Genomic DNA, 8854 nt, shown 5'->3' on the forward strand with positions numbered 1-8854 from the left:
AGCTCAGTGGTCTCGAGGTTAAACGTTCACTCACGATACCGATTGGTCCTGGGTTCAAACCCTCCGGGCGGGACCGTGGATACTCACTGCTGAGTCCCACACTAGGACGATACGACGGCGCAGTCCTTCCAGAGTTTTTTTCGTTTAACTAAACTATTTTCTTTTGATCAATCGACATGAGAAAATGATAAATGTTTGTTGTTCCAAATAAATAACAATGATGATAATAAAGAATTTAACATCTATTTATTATACAATTATTTCATTTTGATATTAGTTAATTTTTCCCTCATTCAATGTTAAATATGTTCATGTCATATTTAAAATTATAGTTTACTTAATCATTCAGTCAGTTAATCAGCTGGTCAATCAATTGGTATAGAGCCTACGTTCATATATATATATACACAAGTGCTATACATTACATAATATGTAAATAAGGAACCTATTTTCTAACAAGAACAAATCTCACTGGAACGAATATTATTTTGTATCATTTAAACATGATTACCCTAGGGAGTATTTCATTTTTTGTTTGTGTTTGCTTTACACATTTCAATACATTGATATATTAATACATTTTCATGTATTCTCATAATGTAAGACTTGTTAACTCTAAATTTGTTGTGTCTTTTTATCACCACCACCACTTTCTTGTTATGTGTTCTCCCCCAAAAAAGTATTGATGGTGATAACGATTGTGCTTTACCATATTGTTGTTTCCATTTTTTACTTTGTTAAATAAATGTCATGCATATTGTTATGTCCCCTGGTGAATTATGAATGGTAACTCTAAGGACTATTTATCGACCAATGTATTATGCCTATTTCCTATTGTATAATTGTTACGTAACTAAACCATTCATATTCGTGTTTCTCTTATCATTAGTTTTATTGTGACCTTTGACTTATTATCATACGATTCTTGAGTTATCATCAGTTTATTGATTACTTTCCCCCTATTAACAGCCACATTGGCCAATTATTGTACAAATGTTATTTTCTATTTCTTTTGGTACGATGTGGTCTGTTTAGTTTGTATATAAACCCAGTATGCTTGTGAATAATGATTCATATTGCCGAGGCTGTTATTTGTGTTCTGGATTTAACTGGCTGAGCTAGGCAGAAAGCAGGGCCGATACGCACTCAAGACTGCTCATACGATTTCAAGTATCATTTTCGTCCGATCAGTAAAATCCACTCCTCTCTAATTGCACGTTCATATATATTACGAGTCCATACGTTATAACACATATATGTCACATTTCACTAAAAAGAAAAAAGGAATTTCTCTATCCAAATAGTCTGTTTACATAAAATGTAAAAATTAGTTGTATAAGTGAGTAATTATTTAATCATATATGTAGGGTACTCAGTATAATGAGAGAGAGGGTTATTTGAAGATTGATCTACAAAAAATAAGGGGAACTAAACAGTGCTTATCTAGAATTCAAAAATTTATAAGATAGGCTGAAATAAATAAGTGTCGACAATATATCTGCTATTGGCTGTGTTGAGCTGGTTCACCTTTGAGGCTCATAACACGTCTAAGCTTCATGTTTTTTGGAATGTGCCCATCAATATGCACATAAACTAATTCGATGAAATTCTAACTTGGTTAATACTTCCCTTCATATTAAAGTGAAAAATTTCACCAAAGATTTCATGAAACTGAATCTTAGTTATAAAAAATAGTAGTCAGTGGGAAACCCTACTTGACCTAGTTGACATTTGTTAATAACGCTATACTTATAATCATTAAGGGAATGCTACTCCATGTGGGATTTAAACTCGTGTCACACAACTTGATCAGTGGAACTCGATCAGGTGAACGTAATGGCTAAAAAAACATGAGATTGGTTACCAATCTATTGTGAATCCTTACTGTCGAATTCACAGGCTTGATTATATTAATTTAGAGATTTTCTTCACTGTAAATAAGAAATATTCGAATATTAAATTCATTTAGTATTGTTTGTTTGAATCTTCCCATCGATGTGTTAGGAATGCAACTGGTCAGTCTGTAATTGGCATATGTGCATACTTTGCCTCGATATAGCCTTAATTCACAAGCATGGTATGCAGAGATGGATAGTGGCTATCAGTGGAATCCAGGACGCGCGTTTCGTCCTATTTGGGACTCGTCAGCTGGATGTACCTGCATCTCAGAGTTGATGTTCACTCTGGGACTCGAACCCAGTACCTTTCGCTTCAAACGCCATCGTGTTATCCACTCAGCTACTGAGTCCTGATAGCCACTTGCTTGTGCAATGGGGTGAATTTTAAATTCATTTAGTATTGTTTGTTTGAATCTTCCCAACAATACTAAATTCGAATATTGATTACAACAATCTACAAAAGTTGTTTTGAAATGCTCATAATCTCTATTAGATACTGGAATAAGGTCATTTGTCTGACGAATGAGGCTTTCAAACTGGATTTTAGCGTTCAGTTCATTAATGTTAGCTAACATACTACAAAATTTAGGATCAAGGGATAATGCTTGTAGCTGAATAGTCGATAACGTTATGCTTGAGTAGTTGAAAACATATTTCTCTGGAGATTTGGGAAAAGAAAATCCTTTAAAGGCCCAATCAACGATTTTTTAAAGAAAATTTTAGGAAAAATTATGAGTAAAACATGAAATTTGCTTATTCCATTTCTTTAGTCGAGAAAAACATTTTAATGCTTTAAAGTAAATATTTAAAACTTTTTTAATACTAGTTATATTACTAATAGAAGCTGAAAGTAGCATAAATTATCTTGGCGTATTTAAAGATTATGATAGAAAATTTGCAAATAACTCATTTCAATGTACATTAGGACGAATTTCTCCATCCTAAGAGAATTCCGCTTTTCACCAACACTATTTACACTTGAAATATCTCAAATAAAATATTCGCAATGACGAGAGGTGATAAATTATTATTAATGTGACAGACACTTTCCAAGTTGCATTACAGAATCCTAAACTGCCGTTTGAGAAAGCTGTTCAGCTTTGGGAATGAAGATCAATTCACTCAATATTTCACAAGTTGACACCAAGCTTCTCGTATTTAATTATTTCGAGATATCTCTGTGTTCTCGGGAATCTATTCAGAGCACAGAGTGTCCACAAAGTAGTGCTAATTCATTTCACAGTCAGTAGAATATTTGAGTTTGAATCTGAATTTTGAAATCTACTCCGATTCATATTCCTATAGCAATGGCTTTATGGAATAAAGTTCGGTTTCGGAAGACGTATATTCTTTCTGTTCACTTTTTATTTTCATCAGTTGCAATCTAAATTTTGTTGCACAGGTGTGTATCACGGCTTTACACCCTACAGCATCACGCTATAATGTCGAAATAGTTGCTCAAACCCGGAACGTACTCATAGTTAGGATTTAGCAACTCTCTTACAATCAATTTCGATTATGGCTAATTTTCGTTAAGTCTTTTTTACTAACTTAACAGACAATGTTATTCGGGTAGTAACAATTCGTTTATTTCTTTGTACTATCATGATCACAATCATATCTGTATAGACGCGTACGATTGATCATATGACAGCCTACGCATATATATCTATCTAGCTTAAGTGTTGATAGCTTAAGAATCGCTCGATAAATCGTTCTCGTCCCCATTTATAGATGTACGCGAATCTTATTATTAGCCTTTTCTTTGCCTTGCTGTGCCCTAATTCAATTTAACTATAAGTTCGCCTCTGTATTCGCTCACATACGCAATGTGTTCTTATTCATTAACATTAGACGACTATTAACTAAGTGGATAATTCCAGTAGCTTACTAAAATCGCCTATCGTCTGTTTCACCAAAAATACATGGTAAAAGCGATCATAAAAATGGATATATACATAATATTTACTAATAAGCGGTTCACTGACAATGTCCACTTCATAAATCATACATGTTCTGATCCATTCATTTACTTATTTCTGGTATGTTATGTGAAAAACAGCCTACCATCGGTGTAAATATCATTTTTAACAACATAATTCATGTCACAAAAAACACATCTATCATATATTTACGACTCTAAATAAAATATAAGATTTATTCATGCATAATCAACTTTTCCTTTTTTTATTATTATGGAACATGTATCCACATATGGAAATTGAATAAAAGAGGAAACAGTATACTCAGTTAGTTATTGTCAATTTGTTGTTTAGCCCTCTTTTTTTACCTGTCGTCATTGCTACTGTTGCTTACCCTTCTTTAATGTATACAGTCTCACGTTTCTTTCTTTCTTCATAAAAAAAACTATTTTCAACTTGACTATTCCGGGTTTTCTTTGTGAACTTGATAGAGGAAATATATATGGGTAAAGAGTAAGGAAGATGTAGAACTACTACTACTACTCTTATTGCAAATATTAGTAGTGTTATCATCTGTGGTACTGCCAGTCTACAGTAAATATGATAACTATTCAGAGAGAACACTGTAAAATATGTCATTATTATCAAAGCTATTGCCTAAATCTGTTCATGTTCATACATGTACATGTTTAAGCTTAGAAAAATAATATACCTAAATAACTTTAATGAAACGGAAAATTGATAATTGCTCTCGCTTGAATTAGTTAGTTCTATAAAAGATATATGTATATAATCGGTTTATTCTGTAAGCTAATATTTATCTATACAACAGGAAAAGTTCGTCTTGTATTATTGGAAATACATGTCTACACTATAAATAATTGATGTCAATAAGGAAGAAAGTAACAGGTAATAGTATGTATTCATCTTCCATTTGAACATTAACATTCTTCTCTTCAGTATCTGAATCATAAGCACAAATTTCTTATGCTCTGTTCAAATAGTTTATAATACTTAAGTTTTAATTGGGAAGATTGAAAGGTTTATGTTAGTCCTGGCGATGAGAGTCTTTTGGTTGATTCAACCTTCCTAACAATATATGTACATTTTATAATGGGGAATTTCATGTGTTGATAATTTAATACGCCAGTATTGAGTTGACAGTTTACTGGTTCTGAGCTTGTGAACATTTTTCTATGCGTTCCGTATGTATATTATCTAGAAAGTAGGATAAGTTCCACACTGAAAGTCCTTACTTTAAGCAACTTTTCATTTGCTTCTATTCACCCAATTTTAGTTATACGCTTTTACTAAAAAAGAAGATTATTATTCGTTACTAAAACTTATTTCTAACCCCTGGGTTTTCTTCACCATATCATTTGTATTTAGCGTTCTCTGATTTCCACCGATTTTTTCTAGTTAAATTTGGTAAGTGACTAAAGCCATCTTCAAGTTGAATAGTTTTCATAACCTTTTTATATTAAAAATCGATGTTCATTTTAAATTATGGCGTTTTTAAGGTAGAAACTATAAAACTCTTTAGTGAACAACTATTGTGAATTAGTTACTTACTAGATGGTGGTGTTTAAGGTGATAGGTACTAAATTTGAATCTAGACATGAATACCAACAATGGGATCGAAGTATTTTGATGGAGTTTTGTTCTCTGAGCTGGATGGTTTGGTCGTAGAGTTTTCATCGTCCTTCAGAACGACATCATCAGCACAAACTTCGGGTAGAAGTATACCAAAATAACTAGTCCTGAGTAACAGAAAACGCAATTCCTGTCCTCTACTACTTGCTGCATACCAAATATACTAAAAACATTGTAATTGAATAGTCGTAATAAATCTATGATAAGATGTACACACGCCAATGAAGGCTGACCAGTTACAATCTTGATTATCAACACTAAGAAATTGAAACCTTTACAAATTCATTTCACTCTGTTATTAGTTTCTTCCAAAATAAAAATAAATAAAGAAATGAAAACTTGTGAATGTTATTATTTTTAAGAACAAACAGTATTTGAACGAAGAATATCCTTTTGGATAAATTCTCTCTTCAGGTTCTACAATTATATATCCAAATTAACAATCCGAAAAAGTGGTCAGGTTGAAGGCAAAGTACATCGTTTAAAGTATGTAAATTTAGGATTGTCAAACCAAATAGAATAAAATTGCTAATGTTGATATAGAATGTTAACTGGAATCTGTATATATGTTAAGTGAAAATTTAAGATGTGATCAGAATAAATATGGGTCAGACAGGATGAGGGAGATATGATAGTGCAATTACAATTCGATCGAGTGGAAGACTAAATTGTGTGAAAAATTAGTAAGACGTAATAAGGAGGAATCAATGCGAATGAATCATGTATGGAGGAGATTAAGAAGTTTTAGGAATTTGCATTTTCGTGCTTACGAACACTTCCCAGGGTGGCTAAGCAAAGTTTTGGTGAAGAAAGTAAACAGCTCGATATTGGCCCATTCAGTACAAACTGGTCATTATGCCATGATAAGCTAATCCTTTTCAATTCTTTACAGGGTCAGTAATTTTTTGCCAAAGCTTGTCAGGCTTAATGTCCTTCAAATGGCTGAGGCAGTAGTCATCAGGATGAAGAAACCTGAGCTATGCGTACAGAAGAAATATCTCCAACCCTTGCTCGTCTTTTGGTCAACCACAAGGTCAATTAATCAATAGTGATCTTAGCTATTGGATGACTTAATTTGACTATGTACTTACGACCATTCCTAGTCAAATGTAATTGTCTCTCTCATTTTTATTCACAAATATTTGTATTATTATTATTATTATTATTATTAGTAGTAGTAGTAGTAGTTAAAAATCACTATAAATCTCCCCCATACATGATTCTATATAGTTGAGATCATGAATCAATTGAAGCTAGATCACCGTGGAAAACTTGGAAGCACTGGACGGCCGTTTCGTCCTATTACGGGACTCCTCAGCAGTGCACATCCACGATCCCTCCTCGCGGAATTCGAACCCAGAACCTACCAGTCTCGCGCCAGAGCACTTAACCGATAGACCACTGAGATGGCCGCTATCCAAAGGTGTTAATGTCTAACCTCAACCAATCCCCGAAATTGCGTGACCAACTTCCATTGTACTGAGGTAGATACCTGTCTCTACCTGACATGGATTAGCTCCACTGGTCACGACTTCTCACCAGAACTCCAGGAATTACCTCATGGAGCCAGTCACTAGTGAGCATATGATCATTATCAGAAGGGGGTATCTTGGATACATAATTCATTCTCTTCGCATTGATCCCTCCTCATTACGTCTTACTAATTTTTCACACAATTTAGTCTTCCACTCGATCGAATTGTAATTGCACTATCATATCTCCCTCATCCTGTCTGACCCATATTTATTCTGATCACAGATCTTAAATTTTCATTTAACATATATACAGATTCCAGTTAACATTCTATATCAATATTAGCAATTTTATTCTATTTGGTTTGACAATCCTAAATTTACATACTTTAAACGATGTACTTTGCCTTCAACCTGACCACTTTTTCGGATTGTTAATTTGGATATATAATTGTAGAACCTGAAGAGAGAATTTATCCAAAAGAATGTTCTTCGTTCAAATATTAGTCTTTTGATATGATGGGGATCTTTAAACGAACAAACAGTATGTTTAAAGGTATTGTTTTCTATGAAGATATTCATTGATTATGAGAAAGAAGTCATGAAAAATCAAATAATCGACGCAAAACTGTTCAAATTATGTACACTGATTGTTTGTTTGTTTTTTCCCTGAAAAAGACAAATTTTTATCATTCAGCTTTTCTTTATGTCTCTTAATTTATTATCATTTTATATTTCATGATTTTGGCTTTTCTGTTTCATTTCCTTGTTAAATAATAAAATAAAATATACTAAATTGTATATAGTATGATCATCTTTTTTTGTCTGCAGGTGCGCTGTAAAACTTTCAGCTCTGTTACTATCTCACCTACTCTACCACTTCTTGGTTTGCTTTTACCCCTTCAGTCTCCCTCTCTCTCTCTCTCTCTGTATATATATATATATATAATCCAGAGAATATGGGAATAAGTATTCACAGAAATTAGTTTTCTTATAAAGATAAGAGAATGCATTGTATTTTTCTGAACGAAAGACTATTGAACATACTGTAAGGGTGGTCTGAATTTGTATAGCAATTACTTGTCGTAATGAATAAGTATTTATACGGTGGTATATACCTTTATTATGTCTTATACATATATATATCTATCACCTGTTTCTTTTTTGAGGGAGGTGAATCGATGAACCAACGGGCGGATGTACTAATGGTCGTTAAAAAAAATGAAAGGGTTTACAATCCACGTATACATATATGAACATAGAAATGTGAAGATTGTATTTCTTCCTTTGTAAAAGAGTTATCTAAAATTATCGAGGAAATTCTCATGGTTTTACATCTTAAAAAACAAATCTCTTCAATGATAAGACGATGATAAATCTACATTTATGATAGTTTTGGTGAGAATAATAATAAGTATAGAATGAAAAGGTAATAAATATATAGAAGTAAAAGAAACACAATCAAGATATAACTATTCATGTAGTTGTTCAATATAATGAATAAACTGGATTGATCATAGACTTTGTAACGATCTATATTACGTAAATATTTCGTCAATCAAACAACATGAATAGATAAGAATAGAGAAATAACTCGGTTAAGTTTCTAACTTGTCATCATACAACTGAAGGATCTATTTTTTAATTAATAAAAGTAGTTTTCCATATTGTTTATCTATATAACACACTACAAATTAGACCACCTTGATTAATTTTTCATCTGTTTTCATCATATCAACTTATCTCTAGGATATTTAGTCAATTCTAAAAGTGTACGTTGGAAATAATTACAAATAAAATACACCTACTTGTAAGGATCTATATTTTCCCGTTGTTTATACTTAGGGCTACAATTCATCAGTTTCTGTTGGAATATGTACATCCGAGTAAATCTGATCGACCAATCCCA

At 32.5% G+C, this 8854-nt stretch overlaps 2 non-coding genes across 2 annotated transcripts; both read right to left on the minus strand.

The window, feature by feature from the left end:
* Positions 1-2177: 2177 nt before the first annotated feature.
* Positions 2178-2244, minus strand: Smp_tRNA_00703_Pseudo_TTG.1.1. Its single transcript has one exon. It is a non-coding gene (tRNA).
* On the minus strand, positions 2179-2245 carry Smp_tRNA_00027_Pseudo_TTG.1.1. The gene has a single exon. It is a non-coding gene (tRNA).
* Positions 2246-8854: the final 6609 nt, after the last annotated feature.

This window comes from Schistosoma mansoni, chromosome 4 (genome assembly GCF_000237925.1).
Source record: "Schistosoma mansoni strain Puerto Rico chromosome 4, complete genome".
NCBI lineage: Eukaryota > Metazoa > Platyhelminthes > Trematoda > Strigeidida > Schistosomatidae > Schistosoma > Schistosoma mansoni.